The following is a 21868-nucleotide window of genomic DNA, read 5'->3' as shown; positions in this document are numbered from 1 at the left end:
TGGTGGTGGGGGTGGTGCTGTGTGTGTGTGTGTGTGTGTGTGTGTGTGTGTGTTTGAGCAGAGAGATCTCATAACAATGGGGAGAAACAGAGTTTTTTTTTTTTCTTTTAATTTTGTCTTGGTGGATTTGAACTATATATAAAGGTTTCCTTTAGGAAAGTGTGGATATGACAGAGACATTCCATAGAAAGAGTCTTTGGAGTGGAAATTGTCCAAGACAGGGAGTCTACAAAGACCCAGAGACAAGGTCTCTGCCTCCATCCTTAAATAGGGAATCCCTTATACCTCAGTTTCCTTATCTGTAAAGCCACCATTCTGAATAAATTGTGTACAATATGTTAAATAGAATGGTACTGCAAGGTGCATCCGCCCTCCCCAGCTTGAAATTCAGTCACCTTGTGACGGAGTAAGAGTCGATGAGCATGGATATGAACCAAAAGGGAACATTTGAGGACACTGTGTCCTTATCCAGTTGTGATAAGGAGACTGCATCCTCAGGCCTGGACTCTAGGCCACCCAAATCATAGCCTAATCAATGACATCATAACCGACCAATGATACAACAGTAGGAGCAGAGTGGCTTGATGCCTAGAAAGGGCACCCCAAAGCAAGCTCTGGTCCCTGTGTCTCTGCCTTCGACCATGAAGGGCAGCCTGAGCAGTGAGAGCCTTGACAGGCTGAACACTTCATGACAGCTGGATTTTTCCAGACACCCACCTCCCTCTGTCCTTATTCCAACTTACTGAATAGTTCCTGGCAGCACTCAGTCTTCCCACATACACTTTCCTTCAGAAGAGAAAATGTGTTGAGCACATGCTACGAACATTCCTGGCACCTAATTCCTCGTATGTGTTCAGTGTTGGTAATTCTGGTCAATATATGTGTCCCCAGTGAGTTTGGTTGACTTGACGTAATCCTTATGACGCTGAACACTACAGTTCATTGGCTATCTTCTTTCCTTTTTTAAAAAAAATCTTTATTGGAGCATAATTGCTTTACATTGTTGCGTTACTTTCTGCTGTACTCAAAGTGAATCAGCTATATGTATACATATATCCGCATATCCCCTCCATCTTGAGCCTCCCTCCCACCCTCCCTATCCCACCCGTCTAGGTCATCACAAAGCATAGAGCTGATTTCCCTGTGCTAGACAGTAGCTTCCCACTAGCCATCCATTTTACATTTGGCAGTGTGTATATGTCAATGCCACTCTCTCACTTCGTCCCAGCTTCCCCCTGACCCCGTGTCCTCAAGTCCGTTTTCTACGTCTACGTCTTTATTCCTGCCCTGCCGCTAGGTTCATCAGTACCGTTTTTTTGTTTTGTTTTGTTTTGTTTTTTTCCCCATTGGCTACTTCTTATACCCTAGATTCTGGAGCAGATACTTTAGAAGCACTGTATCATTTATTCCTGACTATAAGTCTGCAGTAGGTATTATTGCTCCCATTTCATGGATGGGAAAACCAAGATTCAAGGGAGTTAATGTGAGTTGTCCAAGGTGACACAATTGAATCAACTTTAGATACATGTGCAAAAGCTGGGTTTTGGCACCTGAAAACATGGGTGGTAGTGGCCCCACTATCCTGTCTGTCATAGATCCTTGTTCTTCTCTTCATTCTGGACCTGGGTTCATCTCTGTTGTATCCCTGTTGATACTTGACAGCTGAGCCCAGGTTTTGTGGGTATTTCCTGACTCTATCTCCCTTCTCACTTCCTTTTACCTATCTGATGACTCCCCCAGTCCTTTTCAGCATCAATAAATCTGAGAGTCACAAAGGTCCAAACAGCTGCACAACTCCCATAGCACCCCTTGGCCTCTTGGTAGCTATTAAAATGGCCATAAATAAAACTGCTATTGAAACATTCATTCATACAATAAGTACTTGTGGAAAACTGAGAAAGGGACGGGGGATAAAAGAAGGAACGCTCCCCCCACCCCCACCCCTCAAAAAGTTTACAACCTAAATGGCGATAATGAGATTAAGAATGGGAGCTGAATGACGTTGTTTAAAACAATGCTGAAACAGAGCACGAGGCCAAGTAGGATTAAGTCAAATGATACACTCATCCCCCCCATGCCCCCACCCCCCGGCTGAGAGAGGATGGAACCTGGATACTCTTCTTAAAAGACAGAATTAGGGCAAGTGAAAGAGAGGCAGTTCTAAAGGTAGATTGAGGCACTTTACAGAGGACTGAATGGGGTTCTAGGAATGATCTGCACATAAACAGCTTAGAGGGGTATTCAAGGGCCCACAGTGGGGCCTCATCTCATCCAGTTCATGGCTTTAAGTCATGTCCATGTGCTAAAGATTCCCAGATTTATATTCCAACCCAGAGCTCTCCTCCGAGGTCAGATATCTGAGTTCCTACCTAAAATTCCTGTTAATTTCTTGCTGCCCAATTCTTGATACTCCTCCCCCAAAACCAAACCTGGTCCTCCCCTATACTTAAGCATCTTAGTTAAAAAAAATAATAAATAGCACCAATATCCAACCAGTTGCTAGAGGGACAGAAATCTAGAAGTCGTTACTGATGCCTCTTTTTCCTTTACCTCGCACACGCAATGCATCATCAAAACCTGTTGCTTTTGTCTCCAAGACACTTCTCATTCTTGGTTACTCTCTCCAGCTCTACTGCCATCACCCTTCTCTGAGATCCTTCTTCTCTAGACTGTATCGCTTACCTCCTTGCCTCCAGTTTGCCCTTCCCTAGAATCCAGTCTCCACTGTGGCGGGCCAACTTTAAGATGGTCCTCAATGATTCCCACCCCCTAGTATTCACACCCTTGTGTAATCCCTCCCCCATGAGCGTGAGTCTAGTGACTTACTTCTAACCAATAGAATATGGCAAATAGGCTGAGATGGCACTTTAATGATTAGATTATAAAAGGTTTTGACTTCTATCTTGCTAGCTGAATCTGTCCCTTGTTGGCTTCGATAAAGCAAGCTGCCATGTTGGAGAAGCCCATGTGACAAGCAACTGAGGTCCTCTGTTCAGTAGCCCACAGAAGCTGAATCTCGCCATCATCATGTTAGCTTGAAAGTGGATCTGTCCTCAGTCCAACCTTCAGATGAGACCCCAGCCCTGGATGACACATTGATTGCAGCCTGAAGCTAAGCTGTGCCTGGACTCCTGACCCACAGAAACTGTGAAATGAGAAGCATGTGTTGTTTTAAACAGCTGAATTTGTGACAATTTGTTATGTAGCAATAGATAACTAATACAGAAAGAGTAATCTTTAAAAAAAAAATTATGCTGTGGTCACTCTCCTGCTTAAAACCCTGCCTTCATTCCCCATTTATTATAGAATAATATCCAAATTCTACGCCAATGCTTACAAGACCCTGGTGAGCCAATCCCTTCTAGTCCTTCCAGCCTCACTCATGCCTCTGGCTTCCCTCTTACTAAGCTCAGGTTACTGAGTCAGGTCACAAGGGCCTTCTTTCAGTTCCTTAAACATGCCAAGTCACTTCTAAGAGAGTTCTTCCCTGACCACCCACATCTTTAAGTATATCCTTCCCCTCAGTTATTCTTTTTGAATGCCCTGTGCCTTTTATAGCACCAACTGTAAATTGTAATGGTTTTCTTTACCTTTTTAGTTGTTCTTTGTCTTTTTTTCACTGGACTGTGAGATCGTAAGGGTAGAGACAGTTTCTGTCTTATATACCATATCCCTACAGAGAGCAAGAGCTCAATAACTACTTACTGAATGAAAGATGAATAACTCTGCCATTCTGGAGCACACCTGTACTCTTAGCTCGATCTTTTTATTACCTTGTCAACACTCCCCCGCCCCAGCCTATCTCCATCCATGTAGCCTTCACCCATTTCCTAATAGCCACATCTATTCATCAAGATCCAGTTTCAGTACTCTAGTTTGCATCTGTTTTTCCCAGATCTCTTGCCCCATTCCCTGCCCTCTCACTTCAGAACTTTCATAACATCTTAGCTCTTAACATCTCCTGAGATGCTGGGCACCTGCCAGCTTGTATTACAGCTATTTGTGTAGAGTTGGATGGTTCCAAACATTTCTCCATTTACCTCATTCTAGAGATAGAGGCCTGGAAAGAAGCACAGATGTGCAGGAAAAGTCTTAGGAGAAATAAGAGCTACTGCAGATTAGCATCAGAGCTAATAGGCTACCTAGGAAAAATCTGGAGGGGTGGGAGCAGGGTCTAACACCTCCCCTGGAGAGAAGCAGACTTTCCATTTCCCCACTATATTAGTCTGCTAGGGCTGCCATAACAAACTACCACAGACTGGAGGGCTTAAACAACAGAGATGTATTTTCTCACAGTTCTGGAAGCTGGAAGTCCAAGATCAAGTTTCTGGCTGATTTGATTTCTGGTGAAAGTTCTCTAATTCATCTACCTCAAAAACTTCACTGATCAAAGCGTTCAGAGATTCCCCGGTGAAGCCCTTAAACCTCATCCAGGGAAACAGTGAAGGCCAGAGCTTGTTAGGCATTGGGGTGGCGATGTTATAGAAAACTCTGCTAGTGTGAGAGTTTGTCACTCTTTAACACCAATGGAGAGAAAGATTCCCTCCAAAGGAGTAACAGCTTAACACAAGTTCCCCTCCCCCTGTCCCACCCATGTGTCAATTTTAATTTAAAAATCCCTAGGTACAAATGATAGCTATTATTTCAACAAGCTATTATTTCAACTCAGGTGCCAGGCACTCCGCTAAGGGAAGGAGCCACAGAGGGAAATAGGAAAGTCACGGAACCCATCTTGGGGAGCCTGGTGGTGAGGACAGCGGTAAATAACTCAGGTGGGTGTTATGAAAGATGAAGTATTATGGGTGCTATGGGAACTGTGATTACTTTGGGTGCCATAAAACAGGGTGTCTGATCTTCAGCAGCACTGAAAACGGCCTCTTCTAAAAACTGAATTTTATCCTGTTTTTCTCTCATGGGCATTTTTAAAGCCAGTTTTTGTTTAGGGAACAGAATTGGCAGTGCCAGGCTGATTATTCTTTGCACCACCAATCAATCCTAGTAAATGCATAATGCATTAGAAGAAAGCAGAAGAGCATCCAAAGTGCAGCCAATTTAGTTTCCTCATTTAGAGCATCAGATATTTCATGCAGAATTCAGAACACGTCTGAAGGCCCACTGCCATTGTGCGACGAAATAGATGCCCTGATCAGAAGGTCCCGGAGATTTGGTTATATCTAGGGACCTCTATCCATTTATATTCCTATATATTCCTCCTGCCTATGATACTTCCTACTTCTACCTCTTTGCTCGGGCTATTTCCACTGCCTGGAAATTTTCCGCTGTTAATTGCCCATCACTTTTTCTTTTGCCTCTGATGTTTGTCTCTGAAAACCCTGTCTAGCCTAGAAAGCCCCGTTCAAACACTACCTCCTTCCCAATGCCTTCTTGGCCCTCTAAACCCTACCTGCATCCTCCTGCAAGTCCCTTGTGTGTCCCCTGAATAAGACCCTATCACACACCTTCCTTCTGTCATAAATATTTGGTACACATCTCCTCATCAGTTTATAAATTCCTTGATGTCAGGAACTACGCTTAGTACCACTTACATGATTGTAACCTCTACATTAATGAGCGTAGAGAATTGTCAGTGAATATTGACTACATTAGGAATGAGAGCATACAGTGCCCCTGCTGCCTTCTGTCACCTTTTCTCTTGGAAAAAATGCATAACAAGCCTGTATTTATTGACATCAGAGCTGTACGTACAGAAGTATGTTTCCACCTGACAAATGATAGCTGGGTCTTGCTTGCTGCTTTCTGAACTGGTGAGAGCAAAACCCCATTTTCCTTTGCCCATGTCTGGTACTGATGATAAGGTCCTCAAGGGAGTAAACATCTCAAGCTGTTGTTTTCTTACCATTGTCACACGCATCTGCTTGCACAATGGGAAACTAGTTGGGCCAACACCCTTAGCATTTTAGTATGTCCCAGGAGCGGATGTCCCAGGGGGGCTGAAATCAGGCCTAGGCATTAAGGCAAATGATCCCAATCCTAGACCCTGCCTTCACCCGCACTTCTAGCTTCTGTACCAAGTGACCTGGAAGTTGCATGGGTGGAAGATAGTCAGCAAAATGTTCAAGGCTGACAGGAAATAAAACATGTCTTACATGTAGCAAACAATCCCCCTCTGTCCAGCAACCTGAGATTGGATTTCTCACACATTATTATTATATTACATGTAGAGGTCATTTTCTGCAATAACACAATCTATAAAAATCACTTCCTAATTTTTTGGTCTCAAGACCCATTACACAATAACATAATCTAGACTAGCCATTTTATATAACATATATGTATATACATATGTTTATGTGTTTATGTACTTGGAGGGCATTATGCTAAGTGAAATACATCAGACAGAGAAAGACAAATACTGCATGATGTCACTTATATGTGGAATCTAAAAAAAACACAGCGAACTAGTGAATATAACAAAAAGAAGCAGACTCACAAATATAGGGAACAAACTAGTGGTTACCAGTGGGGAGGGTAAGGGGAGGGACATTACAGGGAAAGGGGGTTAAAAGGTACAAACTATTAGGTATAAAATAAGCTACAAGGATATAATATGGGGGAATATAGCACATATTTTTAATAACTATAAATGGAATATAACCTTAAAAAATTGTGAACCACTATATTGTGAACCTGTAACTTATATAATATTGTATATCAACTATACTTCAATTTTTAAAAAACCCACATTTATATATATAACATAATCTAGACTAAACCCTCTTATATTTTTAAAAATTGTTGAGGACCTTGGGGACCCACTGAAAGAGTCTTGGGAAACTTGATGGCTTCTCAGACTATATTTTGAGAACCTCTGCTCTAGACTGACAAACATTTTGGTAGAATATTAACTGCATAAATTCCTATAGCTCTGAACCCGGTAAGGCTGAAGGTAAATAGTATAAATCTAACAAATATTATTGCACAAAGATATTAAAAGAAGTATAAAATAATGCAGAATGAATGTAGAAGTGACTGGAAGCTATCACTATGCACGTGTAAACACAGTGCTAGGTACTTGACATGTAGACTCTTTTTAAGGTTCTAAAATGGACTTTTCCTTCATAATGAATCCCTTCCCTTTTCTCTCATTATTAGGGGAAACATAAAAGAAGAGCTTTGTCTGTAAGGTTCTTCAAGGTGATTTATTTATATTGTGTCCCCGGGGCCCCCTGCAGTCCCTGGCTTGCAGGTTGTCCCACGTGGCCCCTTCCTGTCCATTCTCCACCTTTCTCTCTCCTGCTTCCCGCCCTGGGGGTCCCCAGGTAGGGACCACATCAACGACTGCCCTGTGATGTCCAGTAGGGTTTGGCCAATGGGGAGCCCCAACAGGAGATCGGAAAAAGGAAAAGGAGTGAGGTGAGGATATTAATTACCTGGCTCCTCCCTCTGAGGTCACATTGGGCTGGCTGTGCCCCTTCCTAAAAGACAACTGCTCTCCCCCCGCCACCCCTTCAAGGCAGCCCTCTCTACACAGCTCTCTCTCCTTGAAGATTCTAGCAACCTCTTCCTCTCCCATCCTTTGGAGCCAGGTGGTGTTGGTCTCTCTCTGCCCTCTGGTTCCCCCACAATCCACCCACACCTCTGTAAGTCATCTCTTTGTAAATAAACCTTCTTGGAATTATTCTAATGGGAGCTATCGGTTTCCTGACATTGCCCTGACTGATACACATTAACAATAGTGTACTGATTATTGGAAAAAAAATTAAATTGTTTTTATCCAGTCATTCATATTTTTAAAATATTTCTTAAGTAACTCCTTTAATTGTTTTCATTTCTCTTTCAATTTTAGGCAAGATCTGTTGTTAATCTCGTTCAATTCCTTTCCTCCTTACTGCCCCCCAACGATGCACAAATCTTTTCAAAGTTTGGTCCCTCCCTAACTCACGAAATTGAGATCATTAACTTCAGGAGGTGATTTTAGGAGGAATTACAGGCCCAGAAGCCATTTTACTTAAAACTTTGTCACTGGTTGTTAATCTTCACCAACTTCATGGACGCTATTCTGGAGTCCAACTCACATCGGAAACAGGTCTCTGAGGTTAAACGGCTGTCACTGCCATTCAAGCAAAGTTAGAGAGAGCTGGAGGGAGTATCAAGGTACCTTAGAACACAAGGGGAAGATTCTGAAGCCACGACAGGTTCCTCCTGGCTGTTCGCTCTTCTCTACAGCTGCTCTCATATTCCTGCTCCTGGGCCTTGAGTTCAGCTGCATGTTTCAAAGGCCAGGGCCGCCTCTGTGAGGCCTGGAATCCATTAGCTATCCCTGCTAGCTTCAGCGTCCGGTGCCTCCCCCTACTAACATACATTTTATGCACAACTGGGATACTGGATACAAAGCTCCATCCCCGTGGGCCCCGCACAGTTTCACTTTGCAGAGGTGAAAGTGGAAATCTGACTCCTGCAGCCAGGCTTGCTCAACCCACAAAGCCTTCTTTGGTAGCAGGGACGAGACCTGGCCCCACTTCCCCTCTTTCCTTCTCTGCTCACACACAATCCGCGTCCCTGGCAGCTTCGGATAGGAGCCGTGACAACAGGACAGGGCGCTGTTACCCTCCATAATTAGACAGGCAGGCAATGCTGCTGTAATATCACAGCATTGACAGAGCTCTCACACCTATTAAATTATTCACACCACCCAAGTGTAATCAGCTGTCACATTTGAAATAGGTCATTCGCACTAAGGCTGCTTGGAGGTGAAAATTTCACAGGGATGGCAACAGATCCAAGTGCTTTGGTTTCATCCGATCTCCAAAGTAAGGGGCTGCTCCAAGCAATCCCCTATTAAATATCTTTCATTGAATCGCAGTTATGTTTTCATGAGCAGCAGCAGGAAGCATCTGGAACAGCTGTCTGCTGGCAGGCACAAGAGTTGTGGGCTGGAAGGCTATATGTCAGCCTCTTCCTTCAATGACCTGTCCTCAACGAGCCTCAAGGGGCTGCTTGAGGAAGATAAATTTGAACACCTGCTCTCATTTGTTCTCTGAGCCCAAGACGGTAGCTGGGTCAGAATGAGGATGTAAGCACTGGGCAAGGGCAGGTTTTAGAAGAACGAACGCACACAGGCCTCTCTGAGAAGTGCCTCTCAGCCCTGGGTGCCGCATTCAAAGAGGAATTCAAGTTCAACAGCTGTGGGGCGTGTGCCCCTGCATTTCAGATCCTAATTCACAGACATCTGGGCCTGTTCGGCACCCAGGATACACTTGCCCTCTTGTTGGCATAGATGTACTATTCAACTCAAGTGCCTGGCGGAATACAAATATTTGACTGGCTATTGTAAGGTCTGGAGAATTACTGGCGTGTTAATATGTTCTTTTAATGGTTTTTGAGGATACGAAAGACTATCTTACAGGAGGAAGAACAATTTTCCCCTAGGATTAAAGTAAGGTGACTGAAGACATAGTTCATGGGATTTGAGTTAAAATACAAGCAAATGTGCTGATTGCTAGCTCTTGACTGTTAAATGGATACGTTACTGAGGGAGGCTGATGAATCTTCTTGGGGAAGGGAAAAAAGGCAGGGAGTTTAGCAATGGGATTGACCCCTTGCCTGCCTTCTATTAGGAGAATAAGAATAAAAACCTCTAAAGAGGTCTCTTTAGCTGAGATGCTACGGATGTACAGCTTTGGAGCAAAAGGGCAAGAGATGCAAGCATTTTTTATTAATAGAACTTTATTGGAATATAATTGCTTCAACAATACCGTGTTAGTTTCTGTTGCACAACAAAGTGAATCAGCTATAAGTATACATATATCCCCATATCCCCTCCCTCTTGAGCCTCCCTCCCATCCTCCCTATCCCACCCCTCTAGGTCATCTCAAAGCACAAAGCCGATCTCCCTGTGCTATGCTGCTGCTTTCCACCAGCCAACTATTTTACATTCGGTAGTGTATATATATTGATGTTACTCTCACTTCGTCCCAGCTTTGCCCTCCCACCCCATGTCATCAAGTCCATTCTCTATGTCTGCTTCTTATTCCTGCCCAAGATGCAAGCATTTTAACGTGGTGAGCATAGCACCAAAAGCAGAGAGGCCACGTGAAGATGGAAAGTTCATGGATGCATTTCCACAATTATTCTATATGTCAGAACAGTGCTCCCAAGGATGTTAAGCGCTCTCCTTCAAATATTCACCTTCAAGAAGGCTGCCCAGGGCTTCCCTGGTGGTGCAGTGGTTAAGAATCCGCCTGCCAATGCAGGGGACACAGTTCGAGCCCTGGTCCGGGAAGATCCCACATGCCGCGGACCAACTAAGCCCGTGCGCCACAACTACTAAGCCTGTGCTCTAGAGCCTGTGAGCCACAACTGCTGAAGCCATGCTCCACTGCAACGAGAAGCCTGCGCACCGCAACAAAGAGTAGTCCCCGCTCGCCGCAACTAGAGAAAGCCCGCACACAGCAATGAAGACCCAACACAGCCAAAAATAAATATAAATAAAATAAATTAAGTTTTTTAAAAAAGAAGCTTGCCCAGATGATCCACCCCTTCCCCCGATCTTTCCTTTAATTTCCTTTAAGTGTTTATGCACAGTTTGTATTGAATTCTTCAACTCCTGGTTTTATGGAACAGCCCATGTAGGTTATGTAGCCCAATCCCCATAAGCTAGAGATAAATCTATGAATAATTCTCATTTATGCATATGCTGCTTTATCATCAACATTTCAACAGATATTTCCTAGTGCCCACTATTCTGGGTACTTGGAATGGGACTTCATGAAGTCATCCACTATTTATATCTAAACTATCCCAAAGTGGACTCCTGCTTCCCCATCATGGCCATACTACCCCAATGCAAGGCTGCTTCTCCAGCAGCCTTCCTCATCTCAGTAAAGAGCAGCAGCATCCTTCCAGATGCTTGGGCCAGAGTCTTGGAGACATCCTTGGTAACATTTCCCTCCTTACCTCCAGAATTCAATCGGTATCAGGTCTGCTAAGTTCCCCACCAATTCTCTCCTGGACTGTTGCCATCCTCTTCTAACTGGCTTCCCTGCTTTTGCCCTTTATGCCCCCACTTTAATTTTCCAGACAGTAGTCAGAATGGTACGCGGGCCTCTCACTGTTGTGGCCTCTCCCGTTGCGGAGCAACAGGCTCCGGACGCGCAGGCTCAGTGGCCATGACTCACGGGCCCAGCCGCTCCGCGGCATGTGGGATCTTCCCGGACCGGGGCACGAACCCGTGTCCCCTGCAACGGCAGGCGGACTCTCAACCACTGCGCCACCAGGGAAGCCCCAGAATGATCCTTTTGAAAGGCAAATCAGATTATGCCGCTCTGCTCAACATTCACCAATGGCTCCCCATCTCCCATAGAGCAAACCCTAGATGCTTACAATGGCCTGTAAGACTTATAAGAGCTGGACCCCCTCCCTCCTAACAGAAACCTCTAGGATTGCAGCTTCTGCTGCTCTTGGCTGTGCTCACATTGTGCTGCAGCCACACTGGCCTCCCGACTCTCTCTGGAACATTCTCCTCCTGATATCCAAGTCGGCCCCGAGGTCCCTTCAAGCCTCTAGAGCCGAGTAGAACTGAATCTAGCACATGGTAGACTATCAACAGATAGTCTTTAATGAATGAAAAAAATACATCTTCTATCCCTATATAGTTCATAAGCTCCTGAGGGGCTGCATCTGCTAATTATGCTACTCCTTTCTAGAGAAGCCTCGGTAAGTGCTAATCCCAAAATATTTATGCAGAGATTTTAAAAATGATTCCCAGCTAGGCAGACATTGGTAGAAAAAATTCCCAGACCTCATTCTTACACATCCTGCTATGGAGAAAACATAAGACTGTGTCAGAAAACATAAGACTGTGTCAGATATGCCCAGCCCTGGGCAGAATCAGCTCCCTGGGACCATTTCTATCTCACCTGGGTATTCAGTTCCCTGTTGTTAGGTTTACATGGCTCCAGAAAAAGCAACCTTTTTGCAGACTTTCAGGAACTGCCTGGTTCTTTCCTGTTTTGTTTTGTTTTGTTTCTTTGGGGTACCCATTCCTAACTTTTTTTTTTAATGTGGAAATATATATATATGTTATATACATATGTAGATATAATACATGTAAGATTTACCACCTTAATCATTTTTAAGTCTACAGTTTAGTAGCATTAAGTACATTCACACTGTTATGCAACCAATCTCCAGGACACTTTTCATCTTGTAACACTGAAAACTGAAGCTAGACCCATTAAACAACAACTCCCCATTTCCCCCTCTGCCTACCGCCTGGCAGTCACCCTGACATTTTCTGTCTCTATGAATTTGACTCTCTACACACCTCAGATACATGAAATCATACAGTGATGTGTCTGGCTTATTTCACCTAGCTTAATGTCCTCAGTGTTCACCCACGTTATACCATGTGTCAGAATTTCCTTCCTTTTTAAGGCTGAATAATATTCCATTGCATGTATAGACCATATTTTGTTGACCCATTCATCTGCTGATGGACACTTGTGTTGTTTCTACCTTTCGACTATTGTGAATAATGCTGCTGTGAACATATGTACAAATATCTCTTCCAGACCTTGCTTTCAATTCTTTTCTGTATATGCCCAGAAGTGGGATTGCTAGATCATATGTTAAAGAATTAATTTTAACTTTTAATTTTTTGAGGAACTGCACCTGTTTTCCATAGTGGCTGCACCATTTTATAGTCTCACCGACAGTGTACAATGGCTCCTGAGCTCTTTTTATAGTAAGATATTTTTCCCCTCCAGCAAGTTAGAACTGCTCAGAGATGTCTAATAGTGCTAAACGTTCCAGCTCCTTCCAATGCTTAGCAACCAGGAGCCGAGCGGCCCCCACTGAACGAGCGAGGGTGTGTGTGGTGGTGCTTTTCGCTCTTTTCGTCGTGCCTGTTTTGAAACAGCTTCCTTGTCCTTGAATTAACATGCAGGCTAAGTGGACATCCGCGGGTCTGCCCTACAGACAGAGGGCAGTGGGCAAGAGCCAGCACTATTTTGGGGATGATCAAAGCTCTGCTAATCCCTTGTAATCTCCTAACGTGAAGGGGATATATTTCCAATTTGTGGTTTCTTTGAAAGATGCCCCCACGGTAGGCAGTATCACTTTTTGATGAATTGGGAGACTTGGAGTGGTGTGTGTGTGGAAAAGCCAAGAAGACGGCCTTGAGTCATGTTCGTGCATCAGTCTTCTCTTGCAAGGAGGTCCCAGGTTTCAGATCTCGGGGACAAAGAATCCAAAGAGTCAAATGAGGAGGAGAATGCCTTGAAGTCATGCAGAGGAGTAAGTGGGAAGGACCCTGGACACCTCCTGTGCGTCGCCTTCTTTCACCTCAGTTATCGGTGGGCGGGGAGAACCGGCCTTAGTCCTCCTGTGTGTCTCCGCTGCCTTCTCTGCCCTCCCCCACCCAGCACATTCTGTCTTTGGCTTTGTCTTGGACTGTTAATTTTTCATCATCCTACCAGTTGGTGTTACAGAGCAATGTAATATGGGGACATGTGTTCTCTTAAAAATAATATTTAAATAAAAATAAGAGGGGATAAATCTTCTCTTAAATGGGGATTTTAAAATGATAGGACCCTCTCACCGGACATGAAAAGGGGAAGAGCTAGGGGGAGAGATGGTTAAGAAACTCTCAATGACCTTAAGAGGCAAAATGATGGAACGTGATGACCTAAACCAGGGGTCAGCAGGCTTCTTCTGTAAAGAGTCAGATAGTAAATATTTTAGGCTTTGGGGCCAAGAGGTAAAAAATGAGGAAATTGTATACCTACATATAACGAGAGAGAAAACAAACTTTCACATTTTTTATGGACAAAATTCAAAATATAATAATAATTGAGCTTTTTTTTTTTTTTTTTTATAACACCAGTCTACTAAGGAGAAGAATGGAATTCTTTTTCTTTGGGATAACACCTTGCTTAATTGAAGTTCAAGGTCAATGTTCCCTATCATCAAATCGATTGCAAATGTCCATCTTTTTGTAAAAACCATTTATGGCAGGCGGTACAGAAACAGGCAGTGGGCTGGGTCTGGTCTGCAGGTTTGCCATCTCCTTCCCAGGCCAAGAGGTCGGTAATGAGCTACTGACTCACTAGGTGCAGTTTTCAATATTGCCTGGTAGCTTAAAAAGGCACAAACATCTGTCTTTTGGGTGTATCATTAATGTTAGGAAGACACGCAGGGCTTTTTTCTGTCCTCTGCACTCTAGTCCCTGGTGTAAATGACAAGATGTGTTGTCTTTTCTCATACAGAAGAGGATGCTTCTGACCCAGCAGCAGTTGTCCTTCCAAGAGTCGGGAGGACCTGGGTTGACCCTCCCCAGTCTCCCCTCCTACAGCTGGGACCATTTCCAGCCTGACCAGTTATGTGCCCTAGTCCTAACATTTATTGAGTGGTGCTCAATAAAGATTTGGTGATTAGTTCACAGCGGGTAGATCCCATTAACTTGCTCTCTGTCCCATGAAGTATTATTATTAAACAACTGAACTAATGTTTGTCCTCCTGTGTGCACATTAATATATTTACACACAAATATACATAAACAGATTACCATGATTTCTCCAGGAGGTTTTACCACTGAAAACGTTTTAAAAAGCAATGGAAGTGAAAACAAAGCAAAACACCACTAGAGGAAACGTCGTAGAGGCTTTGTTTAAAATCTTAATTACTGTCCTAAAATGCCATTAACATATGTATAATTCAAGTTTCAATAAGTGTTATCTTTAAATTAGAAATGGTTTAACAAATAGAGAGAGCCCAGCCTTTATCAAATTACTTCTTAAAAAGTACTCTGTAAAGCGGCATGCAGAGGCAGTAACTGTGGTGTGTTTACCCCAAGTAAATATTTACCCAGGAGAAAGGGCCTGTGTATTGTTAAAGATACTGTTAAAGATATGATTCTTCACCTCCAGCATTCCTGACCAAGGCAGAGGGGACTCTCTCCACAAGAAAACTGCCATAGCTTATATCACTCTTTAATACTCAAAGGATTTTCAGAGGGAGACCAGATTGATTAAAGCCAAAAAAAAAAAAAAAAAAGGGAAGAAATCACAAATTCATTTTGTGCCAAGTGAAGGGGTTATTCTGAGTCCTGCCTTTGTCAAATGGTGGCGGTCGGATAACAGCCAGGCTTGTTAATTCATGAGCCAGATGCACCTCTATATTCCCAGGAAAGCATTTGAAGTGAGCAGTCCCAATAGCTGTGCTCTCATCAGCTTGTGTCTTTGTTAATCACAGGCCAAGAGTAGAAGAGAATTGTATAAAACAAAAAAAAAAAAAAAAAAAGGTAAGAAATCACAAATTCATTTTGTGCCAAGTGAAGGGGTTATTCTGAGTCCTGCCTTTGTCAAATGGTGGCGGTCGGATAACAGCCAGGCTTGTTAATTCATGAGCCAGATGCACCTCTATATTCCCAGGAAAGCATTTGAAGTGAGCAGTCCCAATAGCTGTGCTCTCATCAGCTTGTGTCTTTGTTAATCACAGGCCAAGAGTAGAAGAGAATTGTATAGACTTGGGAGACTGGGACAGCTGAGAAAATCACACTTAAAAAATCACTGACAGTTATGTAGTAAGTCCTTACTGGTTTTCCATTATCGCATACATTATCTCCCTTAACTTCAAGCAGTTTGCGGGGGAGGTGACCACCACCACCGCCACCATCTTTATCACATCACCATCATCACCACCCCAGCATCATCACCATCACCATAATTGTCATCGTCTCCAAGTGAAAGAAGGAAAGTGAAGATTCTGAAGGGTTAGGTAACTTGCCTAAAGTCAAGCTACTAGTAAGTTGAATTAGGTCTTTTGAGTCCAAATATTTTGCTCTTTCAGCTATGCTATCTTCCCTCAGTTTGGAAGTCTGAATGGTTAAAAAAAAAATCAAAGATTTACAAACATGGGTGGCTCTAGAATTTTTGGATGCCAAGTACTTAGTACAGCAATATGGCCAGAAAAGGGGTCTGTCCTCCACTGGAAACTGTTTGCAGCGTAAGCATATGATTTTTTACTCAGATTATAGAGTTCAAATCATTCAAAATAGCAATGTTTTCTGAAAAAGCTTTTTATCATGCTTTACATTGGGACGCTAAATTCTAATTTATTTTTTAGTCTTTAGAGCTGCTAATGGAGATTAATAGTGGGCTGAGGCATGCCCCACCTCAAAGACATCCTTGGTAACCCTGAACATATAAACCAGAAGTTGAAGGAGAAGAGATTGTTTTTCGCAATATTTCAGTCATATAATTTATCTGAAAGTGGTTAAAAGTGCCTTCTACAAATCCTATCTGCATATTCGATTCTTTGACACACTTTTCTTCAAATGCCATATTCTATCAGTTCGTTGTGCTGTTATAAATAGGAAGGAAAATCCCACCATAGAACATGTTTTCCTATCTACTCCCTCTCAGAGTTTCCTGAATTCCAATTCATAGAGGGGAAAAAAAAATATCTTCAACTGCTCAACCAGCTGACTCAATTTATGATCTGAAAGTCAAGTTCTTTTCTTCCTGGTTCTCGGCTCATCACTTCTTACACTGAATGGGCAGTTTAGAATGACGTCGAGAGGGAGAAGAGACCAGCCGGTGTCCCCCTGTTGCTGCTTGAGTTGTACAGTATAAACATTTAAACTCTTAACTCCCAGTGATCCAAAGACTAAGAAGGAAAGATGTGCAGTGAAAAGATGGCACCATAACCTCGTCACTTGCTTTTAGTTCTCTTTATTTTATTTAGAAATAATTATTTCTTAGGGTTAAACGTCCTAATACAGCAGAGATGACATACCCTCAAGATCTTTTCTCTGTTTACTAGGTTATCTATTAATGACAATCTTTACAAAGCTTGACACAGTGTTTTCTCTCTCCCTCAGTTGGGAAAATAGACACCTCACCCTGCCAAAAGTTCACATTTTCCTCACTTTTATATTTTAACATCTAGAATTTTTTACTTGTATCCATCATTGATCTTCAAGTGTCTTCTGCCTGAAGCCTCTGTTAAGCAAGTTGAGGCATGAAAAAGCATAAGATATGGAAAGTCCACACGTGAAAGAATGATGATAATATAAATTATCGTTAACTTGCCTCTGGAGTGACGCTGGCCATTATACCTGCCTTTTGATTGTTATCCCAGCGTATATGTCAAAATCTTTCTCTTAAAAATATCTAAAAGTGATCAAGTAAATTGTCGTTTTTCTTGAAGGGAAATTCTTGATGAGTGATGAGATACACTCTGTCTACACAGCACAAAGTGAAGTGGTTTTTCAGCTCAAACGACCTGGTTTGTCTATCAACAAGGATCGAACACTTCAGATTCTTGACAAATCCCTTCACTCTTGCAGTGTACACATGGTATGGAATCATCACCCTCCTAGTCGGCCAGGCATCTCCACATTTCAGGCGCCCCAGAAACCAGCCCCCAATCCAGCCTGGAACTTACTGTCAAGGAAGTACATGAATGTACCCTGCATTGTGGTTTCATTTTCTTCTGTCCCTTTTTACTTGACAGGACCAGTCACTATTTTTGTTTTTCTTCCTCTCTGTCCTTCTGGTACTTGAAATAGTCATTTCAACTTGACTCAACTAATACCTTTTCCTTCTTTAAAATCTCTCCTGAAACCAACTGAATTGCAAACATTTTCATTAAACATCACAGCTGTTTGGTAAACAATCTAGACAAAATTTAGCCATCCAAAAATAAATGAGAAGTGGAATAAGCCTACACTTGCTAAGCACAGTAAAGCATGTGAGGTATAGGTAACGGGATACATCACATTTCTTTAATAAATAGGTTGACTTCAGTAAGTGAAGTCACTCCCATCAAAGAGCAAGGGCAATACTCCCAACTTATTTCACTGCTTTGGTCATAACAACTACACATTTCTTTTTTTTTTTTTTTTTAACTATTTTCCCCCCATACAAACAATGGGTATGCATATACCTGTAGTTTTCAACTCAAGTCCTGTAGGAGATATACTCAAGGCTATCTCATACTATTCCTAAAAAGACTTTACTGGCTGCTTATAGAGATATTAAATAAGCATTTAAAATGCTTTCTTTGTGATTCTGGGCCCATTTTCGGCTTTGGCCTGATCTAAATAAGTCACCCTGAGGTCACTGGGGGCCATAAATCAGGGCGGTGGACTGGTGGCTAAGACGGCCTGCATAGCTTTAGTGCAATGTGCTATTTTAGTTTGTGCCCCTGAAATGACACCATCTCTTTGGCACCAGCCAAAGTAAGCTTCCTAGACATCTATGGGAAGGGAATGTTTTGCAGTAATCCAAGGCATAGGTCACACAGGCATGAAATATTGTGGGGAGGTCTGTGTCTGCTCCAGACCCTGTGACAAATAAAGTAGGGAAAACGACTTCCAACCAAAACTTTCATCCAGGATTCCAGGAATGGAAATTGACCCAAGCAATCTCGGCAAACTGCGAAAGCAAAGAGTGGCCAACTTTTTTCAACCCAGGAAACTAAGGCAGCCACTTCCTGTCCTGTCTCCAATCCCATTACTTGGGTCCACTTGAGAACCCCAGACATGGATGTTTCTGAGAAAGGGCTGACATAGCTAAATAACAATTATTATATCTACGTGCTATAAAATGTGGCATAATCAAACAAAAAGGTCCAGCTCTCTCTCTAACCAAGGCACATACACTTTTATGCTCTCTTTCTCAACACTTTTTCCACAGAGGGTATGGACTTAACCAGTCTGAACTTTCAGGATTTATTGGTTTTGTACATAATCTTAATTTAATCTCTTCTTCCTTCTTTCTTTTAATTTTGGAAAGGGCAAATGTAATTCAGTAAATATCAAAATGTGCCAGATTACAACAGGTTGCATAATTGTTTACCCATTTTAAAAAATCTACCTTGGCTTCATAAGCAGTTTACACAGAAAGACAAAGTGGGCATCTATTCTATACTTACAATTCTCTTTTTGTTAAAACTTTTGCAATTTTCTTGCTCTCTCTGAGCTGAAGATCCCATTGAAAGGGAAAAAAATGCTAACTTACTTGGCTTGGGGAAAGGAGAGAGGTTCGGTTCGAAAGTGTGTGGCATTTTTTTTCAAGCATCTGTCAGTCTCTTTAAGAGCGACAGGCAGCTAATGGTCGGGTGGACTTCCCTTTGAGTTTCTCTCTATCTGGGAGAGTTCTTCTCTTCTGGGGAGTTTGAAACAACTTTCCTAGATACTGTAATCCAGGACAGGAGAAGTATTCTTATGCTATGCTGCATTGTACCAGAACATTCGAAGGTCTGGCAAAGCTTTGCAGTTTCCTGTGGTCTTTCTAGAAGCAAGATTTTAAAAGACATATAAGTGTCCAGGGACTACATAAGCCTGAGAAATACTTTGCACACATGACCGTGAACTCGTGGAGTTTTATTATTCTAATCACTGCACTTGACCACAGACTACCGAGCACTGCTGAAAACAAAGGCAGTGAGGGCTTGTGGTTCTAAGGAAAGAAGGACTGCAACTTTGACTTGTGCCAAGGAGTAATTCTGACTGCTAAGCTACTGGCTGACCACCACCTGGGGAACTGTTTCCTCCCACACACGAATCCTGTTCTGTTCTTGAAAGCTGGCCAAGGGCCTCCACTGTGCGTGACGCTTTTTTTCTATTATTATTATCGCCATCATAATTGTTAGAGTTATCATTACTATTATTATCCATCCAGCTATTTCTACTAACATACACCAGACTGGCTGTCAAGAAGGCACAGTGACAAAACAGATGAAAGCCCTTTAATTTGATAAGTTTGAAACAACAATGGGAAAGGAGCCCTCTAATTCCGATTACTGGTTTTTCAATAGCTTGGTAATCAAACCAATCATTCCCCCAAGAAGGAATAAAGTCTACTGGATAGTAACCATTTTCTAAATGGCATGGTGATATAAAAATAAATAAATACATAGTGATATTTGGAAAGCCAACCTGAGGTGGGGGTGGGGGAGGGAGGGAGAGAAAGAGGAATAAAATATTGGGGTATCTGGTGGGTAGGTGGGTGACTGCTTTTCTCTCTCTCCCTCTTCCTCTCTCCCTCTCACTAATCATATGCAAGGCTCCTCTAGAACAAGAGCAAAGTTACACACCGATGCTTCTTAATTTCGTGAACTTTAACATTTTCTTTAACCACAGAAAACAACAGCTGAAGCAAACAGGATCTCAGAAAGGCAGTTAAAAAAATATATTGTGAGCATGACTCAGTTTTTTCTTCCCAGATCTTTATGTGGTCCATAAATCTACATGGATTATATATACTTTTAACCAAATGGACCTAAATTCTAAATTTGTTTTTCTTTAGGGGGAAAGGGTCCTTTAAAAATGTGTCCATTGCAAGGAAATATGGTTGCCTTGGTAACAAGCTCCTAGGCATCTTCCTTCCTTTATGTTAGAGGAAATGCACTGGACCGAAAGCTTTCTGCTTTCTTAGGCATGTTAAAGTGAGCTAAAAGCATGGAGGAAAGCTAGAGCAAGCTTGAACTCTTCTAGGTAGATGTATGCCACTGTGCAGAAAAGATGAAGTAATGGAATGCTGGAGCTTTTCAAATGAGATCTGAGAGATTGTGTAATCACCACTCTTGTTTTAGGTAAAAAATGAGGCTCAGCAAGATTAAGTGACTTGCCCAAGGTCCTACATCTACATAACAGCAGGTGCAGGGCTACAATCCAGGCTCCGGACAACTTGTCCAGTGCTGTTTCCACCCAGGCATACATCTGAAAAGTGGTTTATGAACTGATTTTCTGTAATAAGTCCTATTCTGAATATACTAGGTTAACCAGACATGTGAAAAAACTCTGTGCAGAATTCCTTTTATACATTGCTTTCTAACCTATTCTAAGAACCCGTTTTTGTGAATACATAGTCAGAATTAGCATTTATTGAGTGCTTACCATGTTTGAGGCACTATTCTAAGCACCTTCCCTGTACCAATATTTAATCCACACACCATTCTAGGAAGTTAGTACTCCATTTATAAGTGAGTCAACTGAGAGAGAGATTAAGTAACCAGCTCAAAGTCATAGAGGTAATTAAGTGGCAAAGCCCAGGCAGTGCAAGTCTGGAGAGGAAGCTCTTGACTATTACCCTGCAGGGAACTTACTTAAAATGAAGGAACTACCCGGACAAGCTTTCACATAAATAGGCAAACATGATCCATGACTCTGAAAACTGAATACAAATATGCTGGATGTTGGACTTGCAAGGATTCTCTCTCTAATCTTTAGAGATTACGTTAAATGAGATAATCAGCCTGGAAAGTACAAAGCATATCACCTGTGAAGTACAATGCAAATGTTATGAATCTATTATGAAGATACTCTGTACAACCCAACAGGTATTCCTGTCCCATCTCACCACTGAAGAAACAGGTTTAGTTTAGCAATTACTTGCTTAATTCACATAGGTAATCACATAGGTAATATGAAGCAAAATGAGAATTTGAATCGGAATCTTGTCTGACTCCCAACTTGACTCTTTACCGTGCTGTTGAGGTTGAAATAATCACCTTGATAATCATGAACGCTCAAGAGAGAGATCTTACTCATCAAGCCCTGCTTTGCTGAGGTCTTAATTCTTTCCCTCAGAGTGGGGCCGCTCACCTGTCCGTCTATAGGTGGCACTCTTTAGCACTGTAGCCATTGGTAAAAGAGAAAAATCCCTTTGGGGGAAAGAAATGTGGCCTGGCGTTTTGGAGGTTGGGTAGATAATTACCAAATTGTCCCATTTAGGCTTATCTTCCTAGTTGTAAACATGTTCTAATTCCTGAAGGGAGTAACTAAGCATGTATACACAGAGAAAACATCTTTTTTTTTTTTTTTTTTTTTTTTGCGGTACACGGGCCTCTCACTGTTGTGGCCTCTCCCGTTGCGGAGCACAGGCTCCGGACACGCAGG

At 42.4% G+C, this 21868-nt stretch overlaps 1 protein-coding gene across 1 annotated transcript in view; it reads right to left on the bottom strand.

Annotated features, from left to right (window-relative positions):
* RIPOR2 (RHO family interacting cell polarization regulator 2) overlaps nt 1–21868 on the bottom strand; it is a 205629-nt gene that overhangs the window by 89456 nt on the left and 94305 nt on the right. The gene's annotated exons all lie outside the window — the stretch shown is intronic.

This window comes from Lipotes vexillifer, unplaced genomic scaffold, assembly GCF_000442215.2.
Source record: "Lipotes vexillifer unplaced genomic scaffold, Lipotes_vexillifer_v1.1 scaffold1643, whole genome shotgun sequence".
In the NCBI taxonomy this organism is placed as follows: Eukaryota; Metazoa; Chordata; class Mammalia; order Artiodactyla; family Lipotidae; genus Lipotes; species Lipotes vexillifer.
Note: the sequence above shows the minus strand (reverse complement) of the source record. Positions and strands in the feature narration are given on the sequence as shown.